Raw genomic sequence first — 18,240 nt, 5'->3', positions numbered from 1 at the left:
ACGTTCTCATTTTGGGTAGTGTGGTCGAGGAGTTACGCACATCAAAGGGTAGTGCTAAGCATTTAAGGCACACACTCATGCAGTAAGTGAGACGTGCACTCAATGAAGATATCCAACACCAATTTATAAAAATAACATGTACTTTTATATAAACTTTGATACCAAAATCACCCGAATCAGGTGAGTACTTTTCGTGTTAGGAATTTTTACAGTTTTTAAAAGCTGACAGTGCAATTTGTGGGTGAGGTAATGTTATCCTATAGGGGAAAACCATGTACAGCATATGGAAACTTCACAGCGACTTACGGGACTGTTCTCCATGACTTAACGGCATAGTCCAAGGCCACACCAACAGGTCACCTTAGGAGACCCTGGGGCATCTGAGTGCAAAGGTGTGTTATGGAGTCAAGGTCCTATTCACTTCAACGGGGAGCGGTCCGGTCACAAAGCTGCTGCAGGGATGAACTGGACAGTCAGTCCAGGGGAACCCACAAAGGGGCTTGATCCTTGAGGTTATTGGGCACATGGGGACACTGTCGGTCCACACCTCCTTGGGCTGTAGGACGAGAGTGCAGCGGTGTCTTCTGGTGTTGCATCCTATGCTCACAAGGCTGAGCGACGTGGGGACACCCTTGGTTCTCTTCTCAGTCCGGGGCGGACCAGTGCAGAGGTGTCCTGAGGCATCAGGTTTCTGTCTCCTGGTCACTCACGGGTGCAGGTGGTTTGTAGAAACGGCCTTCAGATGCCATTTCAAAGTCCACAGTGGACAAACACAGGGTGGGCTTCCTCTCTGGAGGGCCTGGGGACCACACTGACACCACTCCCCCACTTCAGTTTGGATCACTTAGGTGCAGTGGTTTTTGGCAGTCCCGGTTCTCACAGTTCTTTCTTGGGTGCCTGAAGTTACAGGGGAACAGCTCCTCTACTACAAGGGAGGTCTTCTTGGCAATTTGCGATGCAGTGGCAGCTCTCTCAGTTTCTTGGAGGCTGCAGCGGCAGGACAGGTCAGTTGCTCATTGAGGTTCGGAAGCAGCAAGCAGGCTGGCCAGGTTGGCACCAAGCTAGTTGTGCGCCTTAGTTCTTGGGTCCAGCACGGTGCATGTCCACTCCTTTTATGTCCACCAAAGATCTGAGGGTCTGATATCAGGAGTTCCCATAAATACTCAAATTAGGGGGCGTTAAGAGGTGTAAGGGTAGAAGCCAATAAGCTACTTACCCTTGGGGTCACTACACCACCTAGATGACCATTGTCTGTGGGGAGTGGGCATCACCCTGTTCAGAGTTCCTAAATTCCACCACACACAAGATGGAAGAATCTCCTAGGTGGGGTCCACTTTGGTCTGGCTACCCTAGGGGTGTGCCCAGCCCAGAAATGAGACACGTCTCCTGCTTAGCTCATTTTCCCACATGTCCAGGTGCCAGATGGGCCGTGAGGCAGGGGAGTTTGCATCTTCCTCCGCAGAAGGTCAGATATGCACACTAAAGGTAGTAGGCCTCTTTGAAGATCCCTGCCTTAGAATGCAGATCACCATGTGGGGAGGGGTGTTCCACATCCCACCCGGAAAGGCTTTGTTTCTGACCTCCAAAGAGGAAAGGATCTCATCCTGGGGGGTCAGATTCTCATCTGTTGATGGCAGACTGGCCAGAATTGGTCAGTGAGCTCATCAGCAGTTGGTAGGTTTTTCAGGGGGCACCTCTAAGGTGTCCTCTGAGTGCATGTATAACTAAATCCATCAATGGAATCAGTGAGGGTTTATTAATATGAGATGTTTGATACCAAACATCCCTAATTTCAGTGAAGCCATTGTGTACCTGGGGAACTCGTACTGACCAGTGTCCAGCACATGTATTTAAAATGGCTCCACTGCACACTTACTAAGTCTAAAAATCAACATAGACATAGCAGGGGAATATCTGCTCTTACAGATATATCCACACATGTAATATAATGCACCCTGCTTTAGGGCTGTAAGGCCTGCTGTAGGGGTGAAAAATATTATAGGCAGTGTTTTAGGGGAGGTGGCACACAAGTGTGTGCTATGTCGTGTTTTCACTTTTTGGGAGCACCCTGTAACGCAGCCTCCAATGGCAGTCTGCATAAGGTTGGTGCTGGGTCCATTAGAGTCATTACAATAAATGTTCTACCAGGAGAAAAAAGTTTTTGTTTTTAAACCTCAACAACAAGACATGGAAGATATATTGACCTGTGGCATATGTCAATTACCTATTTCCAAGAAAAATATGACATACACCATACTGCAAATATTTTCAATATATATTTTTCAAGTCATATATAGAAGGAAAAAGGATGCTCCAAGTGATGGTGCAGTGAACAAGTGATTACCAGTGAACCATAGCAAGAAGACAACTACTTACAGAATGTACAAAGAATACACCAGTCGCCCAAAACTCTTTGGATTACTTAATTGAGGGACTAAAACCCAAAAGGTATTAAGCATTGAAGTTTGTATCCAACAAAAAATGTTAGGGGTGGGCGAAAAATCAAGTCGACGTTTTGACCCCTTTAATAGGATGAATCATCTGGGGTCTTCATCAGGACAAAGTTACGGTAGACACGTATGAGGAAAGGTAACCACAAATCGGTCCTATCTCAGTAACAGAACTGACTAAGCAACTGGTGAAAGTTATAAGAATAATTCTTAAGAGACTCAAAATATTCAGGGGCAAATTTTCTTGAAAGGAATCCCACTTGCATTTCTTTCTGTGTGAAATGAGAAAAATCCATGCTCATTCGATAAAGGGAACAAATCCCATACAGAGAAGGAAAGGTAACGAGTACAGAAAGAGAAGAATGCAAAAATAAACCAAAGTGGTGTGCATGTTGCCAAACTGAGAAAAATATGCACAAGGATGTGAAACCAAATTGCCAAAATATCACAGATGCAGAAAGGTCAAAGTGTGGCGGACCAGAAAATGACAAACATGTGTTTTGAACATACATGTGCCAGGGTGTGATATGTTTAAATGGAAGTGTGCACATGTAAGATTATGAACATCTAACACATGCTGGGTGCACCACTCTTATCTTCTGCCTCAAAGGACACTCAGTAGGCACTAAAGTGTTAGAGCATACATTAGGGCCACTGAATACTGTAAACAAAATAGAAAATAAACAAAAAATCAGGAGGCTAAGGAAGGACTCCAAATGAAGGACAAACAATGCAACCCACTCCCGGATCTCCGTACCTAAACCTCAACCGTGTCAGTTTTCAAGAGCAAACCAAGAAGTGTTAGCCCTGGGGCACCATGGCTCAAGGTGCAGATGGAAAGCACAAGAATAGAAAGACTACTCCGTTAAAACAACGCATCTCGTCCTCTTATGTGCGCCAGAAAGAAAACAGGAGGTGCACGCGGGTGTAAGAATACCACTCAGTGACATCAGCGTGTCTCGTCCACATCAGTGCTCCAATGGGAAAAGCAGGAAGAGCTAGCCCCAGAGCGGCATAGTGAAGATGCCAGAGGAGAACGCGAGTATCAAAGCACCACGTGATACAACTTCTGGGTATTGCAACAAAAGACTAGAACGCTGACCGCAGTGTATTTAAAGACCACCAAGTAAGAAAACAAAACCGTGCATGTCTGCACAGAGGGACAAATGTGCAACTAATCGTATATTCCGTGTATGTACAAAGAGGTATGCCAAAAACAAAACACAGACTGCTCAGAGTCCATGTTATACTCGAGGACTGTAAAACGGTGCGCAAAGAATCACACAGTTTAAGGGATTGCAAAAAAAAAAAAACATGCCAAGCCCAAGGGACAGCAATGAGTTCCCAAACAGGCATAACGCAAAGTAAAAGAGAGGAAAAAGGAAAAAGAAGGGGAGGATAGGAACTACAATAGTGAAAGACCTCATATACTTTGAAAAGAAACATAATGCGGCCCTAAAATGGTAAAAAAAAAACATTATGTCATAGCTGTGGCTCAAGTCAGTTGTGAACAACCAAATGCACTCAATACATCCACAATATCATTGAGTAATCGATGTTAGCTGACACTATTTATCTTGACTGTTGTGACCATTCTCCATTGATCGCACTCTCTGGTTCCAATGGCATTCCAGCGCCAATAATCTAGTGTTGCATTCTCCTCCTATCGGTGAGGTTTTAGGACCTCAATGACTTGCCATCGGATTTGGTTGGCTGTGTGTCCCACAGCTGTGTAATGTTCCACCAAGGGTACCCCAGTAGTCCTGCAGCTAAAATGGCTTTTACGCCATTCGTGATTTTACCTTCTGGGTGAATGTCCTACATAAACCATCTGGCAGGGGCACCAGATGACATACACAATATTTTGTGAGTTGCAATTGGAGAAAATCTTAGTGTGTATGATACATTTCCAAGGGAAATGATCTTGGTTTCATTACACATTCGACATGCTGTACATTGCAGATATTTGTAATGACCCAAAACAGGTGGTAGACCCCATTGAGAGTGGATGGTAGGGGACTCCTATGTTTGGTAAAGCTGCTCTGATGAGTTTCTCTTTTACATTCGGGCCTCTTTTGAAAGAGCAAAAGGGTACGTCCTTACGATCAATGGTGTTGCCTATCAAGTGCCAGTGTCTAAAAATAATTTTACAAATAGCATTACTTTCAGTGTTGTATGTACTGAAAAAGATCAATGGAAATGAAGACAAGAGAGCAAACATAAGAGTGAAAGCAGACTAGACTGGTTTTGCACACCGTATTCTGCAAGATGCAAGGATGTCACATTCCAACCATTCCAAGGGAAAGCGAAACAAGTTAATCAACATTGTAGAACTTTGTAAGAACTACTTTGAAGCCATCAGAAACATTTCTTGAATTTACAATGCATTTTTAAGAGGAGTCACTCAAAAATGTGACTTCTAAGGTTGGGAAAGCAGCACAAGAAGGCCAGAAATCAAAGAAGACATCACTTTCTATATGAGGAAATAGTACAACTAAAAACATCTGTGGAATAGACAGTAAGACAGAAGAGAATGAGAACAAATAGTGAGTGTTCATGGATGAAACGGGTGACTTTTTGAACAATCTGTGAGAACAACCTGTCCAAGGAGGAACACCTGTGCGAGGGGCTTAAAAAACGATATTTGTTATAACAATTTTGGAACTAAAGGATCCAATAGGTAGTAGAAATTATGAAGCTGGATGCTCATCTGATGATTGCCCAAGATGGCCTGGGTAAATGTATTTGCTTGAAACATAAATAATTAGAATGTTCTACAAATGCAATTATCTGAGCGTAACCCACTAGGACCCCAAAGAGAGTGCATTTACAACAAAAGTAGACCAAATTCTACTCACCTGCCTTTTTCACATTTTAATGACTGATTATACTGTTTAGCAACACAACTGATATGCTTCACAAGCTTAGGACAGAGTGGGAAGGATATCTAGAAAGCTGGACGACTAAGAGGGAGGAAGCCAGCCAATGACCTAAAGAAGCACGAATTAGAGAAGGACAGGTTCGGGTTCAGCTTAGAATACTACATTGAGTCTATTATTCCCAAACTCAAGTGGTTTAGAAGTCTGACAGCAATCTCTGTCTAAAGGATGTAATTGGATGGGTACGTTTCTTCATACTGTCTAGGCATGTCCTAGCAACATTATGGAGGGGAGGGGCTCAGGATTTCCCTAGCTTGAATGGTCAAGACGACAGTAGATGGTGGGGCAAAATGATAATTACTTGGTATATGGATTGATGACGTGCCAAAATGTGGCCCAACTATGTCAAAAACATGGCAACTTTGGCCTTATAATTACTCACAGAGATGTTGCCAGACTTTGGGGCAGCGGGGAACTTTATGTGGTAAAATGGCAAGCTAATATAGATGGGAAAGTGTCTGCTGAAAAACAAGTTTATGTAGGTAAAGGTTCCCCTTGTCAATGCAAAAAGAACCTGGGAGAATGGGAAAACTATCATGGCCATAGTCAGTGAGTTACCCAACTTGAGTTGACATAGTGAGTAATACCCTCGAACTTCTGAGGTTAAATGTGTGGTGGACCACCTTGAAGAGACAGCATGTTACAGGATGGGTCTCAATGTCACGTGACCATCCCACATAACAAAAAGGGAAACCGCTCCAATTAATAATGGTTTCATAATTAGAATGTGCTACTTACCACTTTTGCATCACAACTATCTCCATGAACTGTTTGCACTGCAGTGCTTATTCTTAACACTTATGTAGGAAATTTGAAAGAAAATCATTATTATTTTTGTTTAACTGCTCTTTTTATTTTAAGCTTCGTCTATCAAGGAAACTGCCAAAACTCTCAAGATACTACAGAACAGTTTAACAAGATATACAAGGAATGAAAAAACAAACATTTATTTTAGCTAATGCTCCCCAGCAATGCAGGGTGGAAGCACTTCCAGACCGAATCAATTATTATCTAGCAGGAAGGCTGAAGAAAACTGGCACTTAATTGAAAACATCCTATTTAGCTTCACTCTCTAAGACATATTGGCAACAAAAGCCTTCAAACCTGCAGCTTCATACGAGACTCAGAAGAATCCTTCTTGATATGATTGCTAAGCTCAAGTACATTGCACCCCGAACCGCTCAGGGTTCAATTTAACAGTCCTGAATTCTGCATACGAGGAAACAGTCTGAAAATTGTGGGCGTGGACACTACAAGTGTAGGTACCTAGACAATCAGGTGATTAAGTGTATTTTAGAAGGCTGTCTTTCTATGTAGTGTGCAAAGCTAGGCACACTGTACAGGAAGTCCATGCAACCACATGTTGGTTTACCTGAGCTGCTCAGACCCCAGGAGGGCGGAACCCTGTCTGTGAGGTGGCAGCAGCTGTAGCTGCAGTGCAAGCCTCAGAGCTGGTTTGGCAGTACTGGGGGTCCATGGCGGAGCCCCAGGATGCATGGAATTGGCTCACCAATACCAGATTTGGAATGGGGGGACAATTCCATGATTTTAGGGACCTTACATGGACATATTCGGAGTTACCATTGTGAAGCTACGTATAGGTATTGACCTATATGTAGTGCAAGCGTGTAATGGCGTCCCTGCACTCACAAAGTCCGGGGATTTGGCCCTGGACAGCGTGGGGGTACGTTTGCTAGTGCAAGGGTGACCTCACACTTAGTAACTTTGCACTTAGCCTTCAGTAAATGAAGGTTAGACATATAGGTGACTTATACGTTACTTAAGTGCAGTGAAAATGGCTGTGAAATAGTGTGTGCACTATTTCACGCAGGCTGCAGTGGCAGTCCTATGAAAGGGTTTGTCTGAGCTCCTTATGGGTAGCAAAAGAAATGCTGCAGCCCATAAGGCTCTCCTAGAACCCCAATTCCCTAGGTACCTAGGTACCATGTACTAGAGACTTATAAGGGGGGTCCAGTGTGCCAATTGGAATTGGTAAATGAAGTCACTAAACTATAGTGACTAATTTGGAAGCAGAGAGAGCATAAGCACTGAAGTTCTGGTTAGCAGAGCCTCAGTGACACAGTTAAGCACTACTGACAACACACACAGGCCACAAACTATGAGCACTGGGGTCCTGGCTAGCAGGATCCCAGTGCGACAGGCAAAACACACTGACAAATAGGGTTTTCAATATGAGCACTGGGGTCCTGGCTAGAAGGATCCCAGTGAGACACTAAAAACACACTGACACACACTCACAAAAAGGCCAAAAGTTGTGGTAACCATGCTAGAAAGAGGCTACTTTCTCACATCCAGGAGCTGTGCGCAAGGATGTCCTTAGAAGCAGGAGGTAAGTTGGTTCAAGGGTCGTTTACAGGACAACGGGGGCACTCTGGAGGGAAATCTGGTTTGTTTCGGAAGTCCCCCGCCTGGGGTTTCCTCCTGGGCTTTTTTCAGCCCCGGGCATGCTGTCCTTCTTGATATTCGACGTGGGCTGACCAATATCCTAGGTATTGCCACAGTCTGGCCGCTGGACGTCGCAGTGCCACCAAACTTGGCACACTAGCAGAGTTTGTCCTCGCGGTTGTCGGGATGCAGTTTGGTCCAGCTGTGGTATCCAGTTTGCAAGTTATCGCCTGGTCAGTGAAGTGACCCTCACTGGCTTGATGGTTTCTTGAGACTTTTGAGTGGTGCCTCCAGTCTTGAGAAAGTTCTGTGGTGCTTTGCACAGCCTGGAGGTCCTCTGGGGTTTTTGTAGAGTTGTCCAGCGGCTCCTCAGCGGCCACTGTCAGGACCTGAGTGGCGCCTTTTCCTTGTTGCAGCAGCTCCACAGTTCTGGGGCTTGGGATCTTCTTGGTGCAGGTTTGGCAAGGACACAGTGGGGGCATATTGCTCATGCAGCTATGCCCTCACATGCAGTATGGTGCACCCTGCTTTATGGCTGGAAGGCCTGCCAGAGGAGTGTCTTACCCATAGTGCATGCAGTGTATGGTGGACAAGGCAGTGTGCCATGTTGAGTTTGTGTGTTAGGTTGCAACAAAGCACTCACCCTACAAAGGTATGACTAGGTGCAAGTATATGCATGGCCATAGAGGGTGGCACAACCTGTGCTGCTGTCCTCAGGGGCCTACCCATAGTACTTCATGCCCTGGGAACCTAAGTAGCATTTACTAGGGGCTTATAGTGGCAACTAAAGGTATTGCCAACTGTGCCAATGCGTCACAACAGTTTAGGGAAAGAACCAGACCCAGGGAACCTGGTTAGCACGAGTCCTTGGCACTACAACTTCTAGGCTACATCATACATCAGGCAAAAAGTGGGGGCTAACTATGTCTCAAAGAGGCCTCCTCTCGCATTTATGATAGAGCTTTCTAAGTGCCAGTTATACTTATCTAACTTGGGAGAGGACATAGCTCACTGGCACAAATGTCTGCTCTCCTTGCTGGCCTAAGCATCTCTCTTCCGAATGATATCATGTCTAGGTTCCTACATTTATTTGTGAATGGAAATATTCAGTGGTGGAAGATTTGTTAGGTTGAATAAAGCAGCCACTGGCAGTTATATACATGTACAGTACCTATATAATCTCCCACTGGGGCAGCGCTGCAAACTTAGGCAGCTCTGGTACAGGTCTGGGGGACGGTCATGTTAGAGTGTTGTGAAAAGATAGGTTAAGCCACTCTATTACTGACCGTGGAGGTACTAAGGGTCGGTCATTGCTTAGGGGTATGGTTTATTGTTCAAATTTCTTTATTGATAATTAAGACTGAAAAAGGAACAGGGGAATAGGGATGAAGATACAAAAGAGAGATGCAGCACCCAACAATTCCCAACTAGAACCTGGCAACAGGCCAGCTCCCTCCCTAATCTCCCCCCTCCTCTCCCCCGGGAGCGCTAGCCTGAAGTCGTAGACACCAGATAGGAGTTGGACTCGTAAGGTTACCCGTCCCCCCGCAAGCTTTTCAAATGGGTCCCTAATTCGTGTAGTCGAAGGAGTCACAAGAACTTGGGACATGTCAGTTCACAAAACTCACCAGAAAGCAACGTCAGGCATGGATGCCATAGCTCTCTAAAGGAGTCCCCTGCGATGAAAGGGATAAGGAGATCCTCTCCATCCCCACGATCAGCCAAAGTCTCTGTAACCACCCCAACTGTGTAGGAATCCGAGCCGTCCCCCAGTGTGTCAGAATGTTTTGGAGGGCCGCCCCCAGGCCTATCTGTCGACCCCGTATGGACTTGAGCAGGAATGTCAGGGGGTTCGGAAGACCCAATAGGACATAGGCCGGAAAGTGCGGAAGTTGGGTGTTCATGTGAGTGTTGATGTCCTGTAGGACCCCCTCCTAGACCCAGCCAGCCTCAGACACTCCTACAGTAGGTGGGTCAGGGTGCCCATGGCGTCACACCCCTCCAGCAGAGAGGTGACCGTGTGCGGTCGATTGGGTGCAGTCTAACCAGGGTAAGATATCAATAAGTGGTTATCTTTATCGCAGTCTCGATGCTCGTGGCGCAGCGCGCTGTGTGGTGTGCCCTGTAGTGAATCGCCTCCCACTCCTCTGAAGTCAAAGATCTCCCCAGCTCAGACTCCCAACGAATCCGGCTCGGAATGCTAGAAACTGGAACCACGTGTTGCAACAGATCTGATATAATGCGTTTGTCCGATTTCCTGGTCAACAACCATTTTTCATACTGTGTGAGGGGACGGCAAGCCTTCTCCCTAATCGAAGGGTGCATTACTCAGTGCCTGGTCTGGAGTTAACACATTCTCTTTGTCTCCGGGAGGGACTGGGACCTTCAAAGTTCTTCGAATGAAAGGATGCTCCGCTCATCGAAGAGATGCCCGACCGAGTGACAGCTGGAGATTGTCCAGTCCCGGTAGGCGTGGCTGTCCAAGCCCGGGGAAAATCTGTGCTCCCCACTATGGGTGTCAAGGGGGATGGGAAGGAGGTCATGTCACCCGAGCGATTTGCCTGGTCCCACACCTTCATTGTGGCTCTGGTGACTGGGGACAAATATAAACCCCCTGGTCTATGAGGGGGGGGGACGGGATCTCCCACAGGGGAGCGGCCACCACCGCCCGGTCCAAGAATAACGAGCGCTTGTCCAATTCCGATCTTGACCACTCCACCAGGTACCGGAGTTGTGTGGCCCTATAATACTGTCGCACTCCCAGGCCCCCCTCACCGGGGCCTGTGTCGCCAGGGCACCGGCCATTCTAGGCCTTTTGCCCCCCCATATAAAGCGGTTAATTTCTCTCTGCAGTCTCTGAAGGGAGCTGGATGGGGGTTCCACCAGCAATGTCTGAAAAAGGAAGAGGGCCTTGGGAAGGATCGACATTTTAATGGCCGCTATTCTACCAGTCCACAAAATGGGGTAGCCTCACCACTCCGCGAGGTCGGCTTTGACCCCCCGCAGGAGGAGCCGGTAGTTGATGGAGGCAGTCTACGTCACCGTTCGGGCCACCCGGAGACCCAGGTAAGGGACAGAGCTCTCCTCCCATTGAAAGGGGTAGCGCTGTGTCAGTTCGTTCTGCGTCTCCCCCGGTAGTGCCAGGTCAAGCGCCCTGGACTTCGAGAGATTCACCCGGAAGCCCGATACCACACCGAAAGCCTCCACCTCTTCTAAAAAGACCGGGAGGGACCTCACTGGGTCGTCAAGTGTCACCACGTCATCCGCATAAAGCGCAATCATGTACGCCTTTCCTCCGAATCTGACCCTGGTTACCTCCCGTCTGTCCTGCACTCTCTGCCCAAAGGGTTCCATGTTTAGAGCGAAAAGCGGGGGGACAGTGGGCATCCCTGTCGGGTCCCGTGTCCCACCGAGAGGTATGGTTTATGAGATTTGAAATTAATATCTTGCTTGATAGAATTATTGAAAACATTGACCACGGAGAAAACTGATTAATCATTAAGATTTGAAATGCTGCACTACATCAATATCTGTGAACTTTGCATATTGTGGAAACATTAACAGAGAAACCAAATTTAAAATCTAAGACCGAAACATCGTAATAACAAACAACTGGTGTGGGTTTGGGCACTTATGGTACAGAAGTGAAGTGAATAAAAAGTAGTGATCCAGTAATTGCGAAATGAATGCTAAGAAATAGTAGGGACCAATTTAACACCCAATAAACAAGCTTAAAGACAGTGCAGTCATTTTGTCATCTCCATTAGTTCGGCATGGACTCCACGAGCCACCAGCTGCCTAATGCATTTTCAGCCGAGTCATGTACAGTGGGCAACTACTGAATAGAAGAGTGTAATTTTCAACCCATAAAATCAGCAATGCTTTTCAAATTGTTTTCCTCAAGGTGACCGATTAATCTAATAAAACAGAAAGTACCATGGTTGAATTGCGTGCAAGGGTTGAATACTAACTCATGCAAACGCTGCAAGCAGTGCTGTAAGCATTAGGCAGCCTCCATCAAATGATCGAGAAAAGGACGTCCAAAAATCACAAAGGAAATAGATTGGTTTAGCGTAACCCAGTGCAGCCTTTTCAAAGCTTAAAACAGAAAAACACATTGCACAGCATGGAAAGCAATCCGTACCAGCTCCACGAAACAGCGAACTCATCAAATTTTGATTCGTGTGTGTTCAAAGGCGAGGATCGATACGGTTTTGTTCTTCGGTTCAAGAAGGAGGAGAGGGATTCTTGAAATGAACTGTTTCCCGAATCCCTGAAAAAAGGAAACAACATTATGTACAAAGAAAAGTGCCCCTCAGTCCAAGGAAGAAGACTGTGGTAAAATGGCGCGAACCTGTTGGTTCGAGCGCCAGTAGACGTTCTAAGGTGAACAAGGAAACAAGAAGGCATGCGGTCAAGGTCTAATTAGCGTAATTCTATCTCGCTGTGCACTGTGTTATGGCTCTGATTAAAACACCAGCGTTTACAATTTCAAAACATGAAAAAATGTCATAAACCGCACAGGAAGATCAGATTAGTTTAATATGCTTTTGCTAACGCCAGGCAAGGAAAAGGGCATCATGGCCATTCACCGCACCCAACAAATGCAATAAGTAGCATTCTACACCTGCTGCACAGGCATACAGAACAGGATGAGATTCGTTTTGCTCAATAAATCCAAATATGCGGGAGAAAAATATTTCAATGACTTGTAAGGCCTAACAAGTTAACAATTTAGGATATGAACCATCAACGCACCCGGACCTCCTTAGCCCAACAAATCCAATGGTTAGGAACAGTAATTTGTTCTCCGAGAAAAACAATAAAGCCAACGACCCATATTATTTCAAATCTAGCTTTAATTAATCGAGTTGTCACCCCAAAACAGGTGCGGGGAGTGCCAGATGCCATGGGGTACAAGCAAAATGTATCCTTCCATTAAAAAAAACAAAAAAAACTACTACATCAAAGTATTCATTATTTCCACCGAACCGAGAAGAGCCAGAACAAATATTATACTTGCAACTGATTTCCCTTTGCCTGTAGAACCGGCACTCTGCAAACAAGCACTGGTTGGTAAAGCCAATAGGTCTGATGTTTTTTAGGGGAATTATTGGTGACAGGTGGAACACTTTGTGTCTGCTGTCCCAGCAGTCTTGTAAACAACATACTATAATAAAGCAACATCGTGGACCACAAAAAAATGGAAAATGCAAGTATGGCTCCTGTGTTGACCTGAATTTTCAGAGTTGGGCTCTACCTTCACAAAACAGTATTATGAAAACGAGCCAGGATATGAAGTTTGTATTATAAGTGGTGAACTTTCTTTGTGAACAAAAACTGGAAAGAGATCATATCTTCAGCCCAAATGATCAAATAGATGAATATAATCATCTGACTGAACATAGGAAGGACTACATTCTGGAAAGGGAGAATTGTGGGCTCAAGGTAAATTTTGACCACAGAGGTGTTGGTACATTTACACACTCACACAAACATGTAACAAGGAAATATTCTGCTAAAATCATAGGAACAAACTAAAATATACATAATTATTTTCTCAGTCTTAGAGATGTGGAATTACCTATAGCGGGACGCCTGAGACATATTGTTTGGGGTCAAGGACAAGTTGTCATGTTTATTTTGTCTTTGGGACAAGTAGGCCCATTCTCCTGCAGCACAAACCCTTTGGCTGACACTTTACAGAGAAGGGAATTATCTGCAGTTGAGGTAATATGTGTGCCCGTATGCTAACGCTGTTCGAACTTGTATTTATGGTTCATTAATGAAAAACCTTTATTAACGCCAGACCTGTTTAGGGACCCAGTTCTTAAAGAAAGTCACAAAAGTGCACCCATGATATATGTCTTTGAATTAGTGGCTTTCATGAAATCACAAGAACTTACAGAAGTAGACCAGGAAATCGTATTCCTAGAAAATATTTGTGAACTGTGTGTAGATTTGCTCATGTGAAAATCTAATGAGCGATTACAAGTTCACTTTCCCTCCAACCACTTTTTCCCCCAACCCTGGAGGAACTTATATTTCTGCCATTGTCAGGAGTAAATTTCCTAAGCAGGTGGAAATCCTTAAAACATGCAAGTTAGTAGGGTTGCAGACTCAACGGCATTCCATCCCTGTAACTTGTTGCTTACAGTGTCCTCCAGCCCCAGTATGTAGACTTGGAGAAAGGTGGCAAAATAAGGAGATTGCTATAGTAGAGAGTGAAATTGCAAGTATTCAACCCATACTATAGTAGTAGCTGTGCCATAATCAGGCTATCATCAGAGCTCTTACATAATGAGATTGCTGCCATAATAAATCATCGCTCCACGTGGCACAAAAGGGACAAGTAGATTTTTTTACAAAACAAGTAGATTTAAGAAGAAACCTGTGCCATGGACAAGGAGATATTTTATTAAATTCCACACCCCTGCAGTCTACATAAGGCCTGAATCTGGGCCTATGAATATTAGGGATACCGAGGGTCCAAGCGAAGTACAAAGGTCTAGAGTTGTGGGAGTTGAAAATCAGATCAAGGATGCACATGCACAATCATACATGTAGAAACCATGTCCCTTAAAGTAGTAATCCGGTTCTCCTTCTAGTTAATCACAAATGCAAAATCCTCGACATAGAATGCTTCTGACAACCCTGAAGATGGCTCACAAAATAATGTTTGATAATGAAGTGATATGAGAAACACTTTTAATAAGTAAATGACTAGCTTGCATTGTGTCCATCAGATCTGATCTCAAGAAAATAAATGTTTTCTCACTCGGTTACCACAGTTTTCCAAACCAAACAGAAGCCATAGGCATGTATTTATACAAGTGTGGTGCATCTTAATGGGAATTCCTATCTACCAGAACCTGCGATGATGGGACAAACCTATTTCTGGCAGCAGTAGCTGTGTAGAGCCAAAAATAACTCCTGGTAAAAGGTTCAGTAATGATAACCTGTTTCTTCTCTGCTATAATTAAGAGCTAAATAGCTCCTCATTGTGTCATGCCTCTGAGCGGAACACAATGTCTTTAATCAAATGGGTCAGCTTGTGAACTCCATGTTTGTACGTAAAACATGGAGTCACACCAAGACGTATGTGGAGGGACTGACAAAATAAATCTATCTGCCCAGTCGTGTAGCAGATGCAGAGGTGGTCTTATAATAACCACTGTCCACATGTTGCATACACTTGTGAACTATTCACCTATGCAATTTTTTAAAACATGGTTGAGAACCCCAAAAGAGCGCCGCTGGGTTGACCCCGAAAGTCCACTGATAAAGTAAGGCAGAGTTAAGGCAGCAGCAACTATAAGAAAAATAAACAATGGAAAATAATACACAGTGCTCAGTTCCCAAACCTGACTCCGCAAAGGTGAAAAACGTACAGTAATTGTCTTTGCGAATAATGAAGTAGTAGACGCGCAGATAATATTAAAATGATCTGAAAAGCGGTTGAAAGGCCAGTGTTGCTCCAGGAGAAAGAAGTTGCTTGTCCAACAAGTGCAGAAGCACAGATTCTGGGACGCAGCTGGATGCAATCATGTAGAAAGACCAAACAAAATAGAACAAGCACTTAAAAAGCCAAAGGGCCTTGCATTGACAGCCAGACAGCCTTAAGGGTTTGTCAATGCACATTTTATTTTGTCATGGCGTTTGAAAAACGTTATTGTTGAAGGAATTGCTTGTGCTCGACTAAATAAAGAAGAAAAACCTTGGCTAAAAGCAAACTTTTTTGGCCTCATAGTCCCTGGTACTTTAGGGAACTACTGTGTATGTAGACGTGCTAATTGTGAAACGGCAAACTGCTGGCGCTCACAGTACAGATAGCCAATGGGTGAAGAGGAGAACCACTGCCACATACTGCATGACGTAATGGACAATAGATAAGTGTGAACGACGCAATAACAGATCAATTGATGAACAGGGCTGTATGAAAGCCCCAATAAGTGAGGATGTCAAGCATATAACTTCAGTAAAATCAAAAGGTTTAATGGCAGACCTAAAAATTGGCATGTGGAGGAAGTATGTATGTGTCCTTCCTGTAATCTTTTGTGGCCAATTCAAAAGTCATAATGGGATTTGCAAGGGTCTTCGGAGTCTCACTGATCCCAAGGTCAGAGTGTTACTTCAGCAAAGTTTTAGGAACGATGATCATTACCTGCCATCTACTTAAGTGTCTCTGACCCCAGACACTATGTATAGCAGCCAGTCTGGCACAATCAAACAAAGTGGAGATTCACTGGCATGATCACTAACAACTGGGTCTGAGACATTCTGCTGAAGCAATGCATCATGCCACCCAAGTATGCACAAATTAAAGTAACATTCACAGGCACAGCCTTCCAAGCCCAGAGGTTTCATGCCAGTCTATAACCATCCACCGTCCTGTCTTTTGTCCTAGGTTTTTCATTTACCATGGTCTTCAAAAAATGGAGAAAAATTTAGATAAATGCCCAGAGTTAAATTCTTTCTTCACCGTAATTATCCGTAGGCTAAAATGTATACACATCGCCTAAAGCTTCAACATTCTTCAGTCATCCCAGTACACTTAAAATTGGAAAGGGAGTAGTGTACTGCTATGTATATTTGTGAGGCATTGCCTTTACAAAACAATCAGATGCATTTTTTCATGAATAGTCACATTAAGCTACGTTTTTTTGCCCTTTCAGTCTGGCTTGAAAAGCTCTAGCTGTCTGCTGCAGCTTTTGTCATTACTCTCCTAAAATATAAACAGAGGAGGCTTCTGAGCAGTAATTCCCTCTCATTGTCCTTCTTTTGGTTATTTAAGGTATCATTCCACGTTCTAGAGAGTGCTTCTGTTGCAATACACAAGCGGCATTGCTTTTAGGATCACCAGCAGCTGGCAGTGACTGTTTTGTGAATGAAGAAGACAACTTGAAAGAAGGTTTTCCCCACTGAAAGAAAAACTATGTGCCTGTTCATCAAAATCCTTAATTGAAGTTTAAATAAGTGCATCAATGTACTATAATTCTTCTTCTAAGGTCTTATGGTTCAAGAAAACCATGACATCTACAAAGGCTACATCATAAATACAAAATAAATGATTGTATTAAAAAATACAAATTGATATGTAAAAATAATTATTGTATGCTTACATACATATGTAACTCATTCAGTACTTCAAACAAGCATTTTTTTAATGTGCAAGTTGCACTATTTTCAATAGGGTAAGCCACCTTTAAAGGATGGATTCCACACTTTTTTGCTTTTCAGCAAGACCCTTGTATCAAAATCAAGTGTTGCTTGTGATTTCTACATAGCCGTCACCTCCTGTTCTCCACTTCCTGATGCATTTAATCCTTGTGTCTTCGTATTTCAAGTTGGGTGACTAAGTTAGATCATAATTAAATATTTCTAACAGGTATATATCAGTCACAAAAACACAAAGAGAATTGCATCACAAAATGTCTGCTATCATCTTGAAAATGCTTGTACTGTAAACATGCAGCGTACAAGAAGAACAAAACAAAAAAGCCACTGATCAATAAAGAAGAGTGGGGGGGCGGAGCCAAGGACGTGGAAGATGGTGGTTCCTTTCTAGAGCCGGAACGAACGGAGATGGGGAAACAGGCCAAAATACATTTTCCCGATCTCCATGTATCAGACAAAAGGAGAATACTTTGTTGGAAAAAGGCAGGAAAACGTAGGATCCAAGAGTTATCGTCAAATTGCTTAGTAACCGAACTAAATGCTGAAAGATACGACGATCAGTGAGACCAAAATGGCGGCGTGAACTCTATCTCAAACTCCGACTGGTAAAGTACATTTTCTTAAACGTTCTGGAACTTAAAAACGCGAGCGCTTCTTACCTTACTGTATCGTGCAGCATCGGAATTATCATGTGCTGCTTCTGGATGCTGTCTGGTCTGACTGATTCTACCGTAGTGTAGCGCGATGTGGAATATGACAGGATAACATGCACACGGCCTAGCGGTAACAGTTAAACGTGAACGCTTCTTACCTCACTGTACCGTGCAAATCGGATTTTTCATGTGCTACTTTTGGATGTTGTTCGGTCTGACTAATTCTACTGTAATGTAGTGCGATGTGGAAGACAATAGGATACCATATACATGGCCTAGTGGAAACAGTAAAACGCAAACACTTCTTACCTCACTGTATTGTGCAGCATCGGAATCGTCATGTGCTATTTTTGGATGCTGTCTGGTCTGACTGATTCTACCGTAGTGTAGTGCAATGTGGAAGATGGCAGGGTAGCATACACGCAGCCTAGCTGAAACAGTTCAACATTGGCAAAAAATAAACGTAAACTATGTGATGGGTGTCAAGCTCACTCAGGGGGACGGAAATTGAAGTAATCTATTGCTTTCTTCTTTTAATGCTACCCTCCATTAATATAGCATGCCATCATGAAGGAAATTATGTTGGAAAAGAAATAAAATATGTGCTGAAATGTA

The 18,240-nt window shown here is 44.0% G+C and overlaps 1 protein-coding gene across 37 annotated transcripts in view; it reads right to left on the bottom strand.

Moving 5' to 3' along the window:
* The window catches only part of INPP4A (inositol polyphosphate-4-phosphatase type I A), a 997,999-nt gene that overhangs the window by 856,034 nt on the left and 123,725 nt on the right, over positions 1–18,240 (bottom strand). For 12 of the 37 annotated variants that reach the window (XM_069204354.1, XM_069204342.1, XM_069204357.1 and 9 more), the window contains exon 2: positions 11,940–12,068. The exons of 24 other annotated variants lie outside the window; for them this stretch is intronic. The gene's annotated coding sequence lies outside the window, so the exon portion shown is untranslated. Of the gene's footprint in view, positions 1–11,939; positions 12,071–18,240 lie in introns of those variants that run through there. One more of the 37 variants, XM_069204334.1, reaches the window with a different exon arrangement.

Source organism: Pleurodeles waltl, chromosome 8 (assembly GCF_031143425.1).
Source record: "Pleurodeles waltl isolate 20211129_DDA chromosome 8, aPleWal1.hap1.20221129, whole genome shotgun sequence".
Classification (NCBI taxonomy): Eukaryota; Metazoa; Chordata; class Amphibia; order Caudata; family Salamandridae; genus Pleurodeles; species Pleurodeles waltl.
The sequence above is the reverse complement of the archived record's forward strand: the minus strand, read 5'-3'. Positions and strand labels throughout refer to the sequence as shown.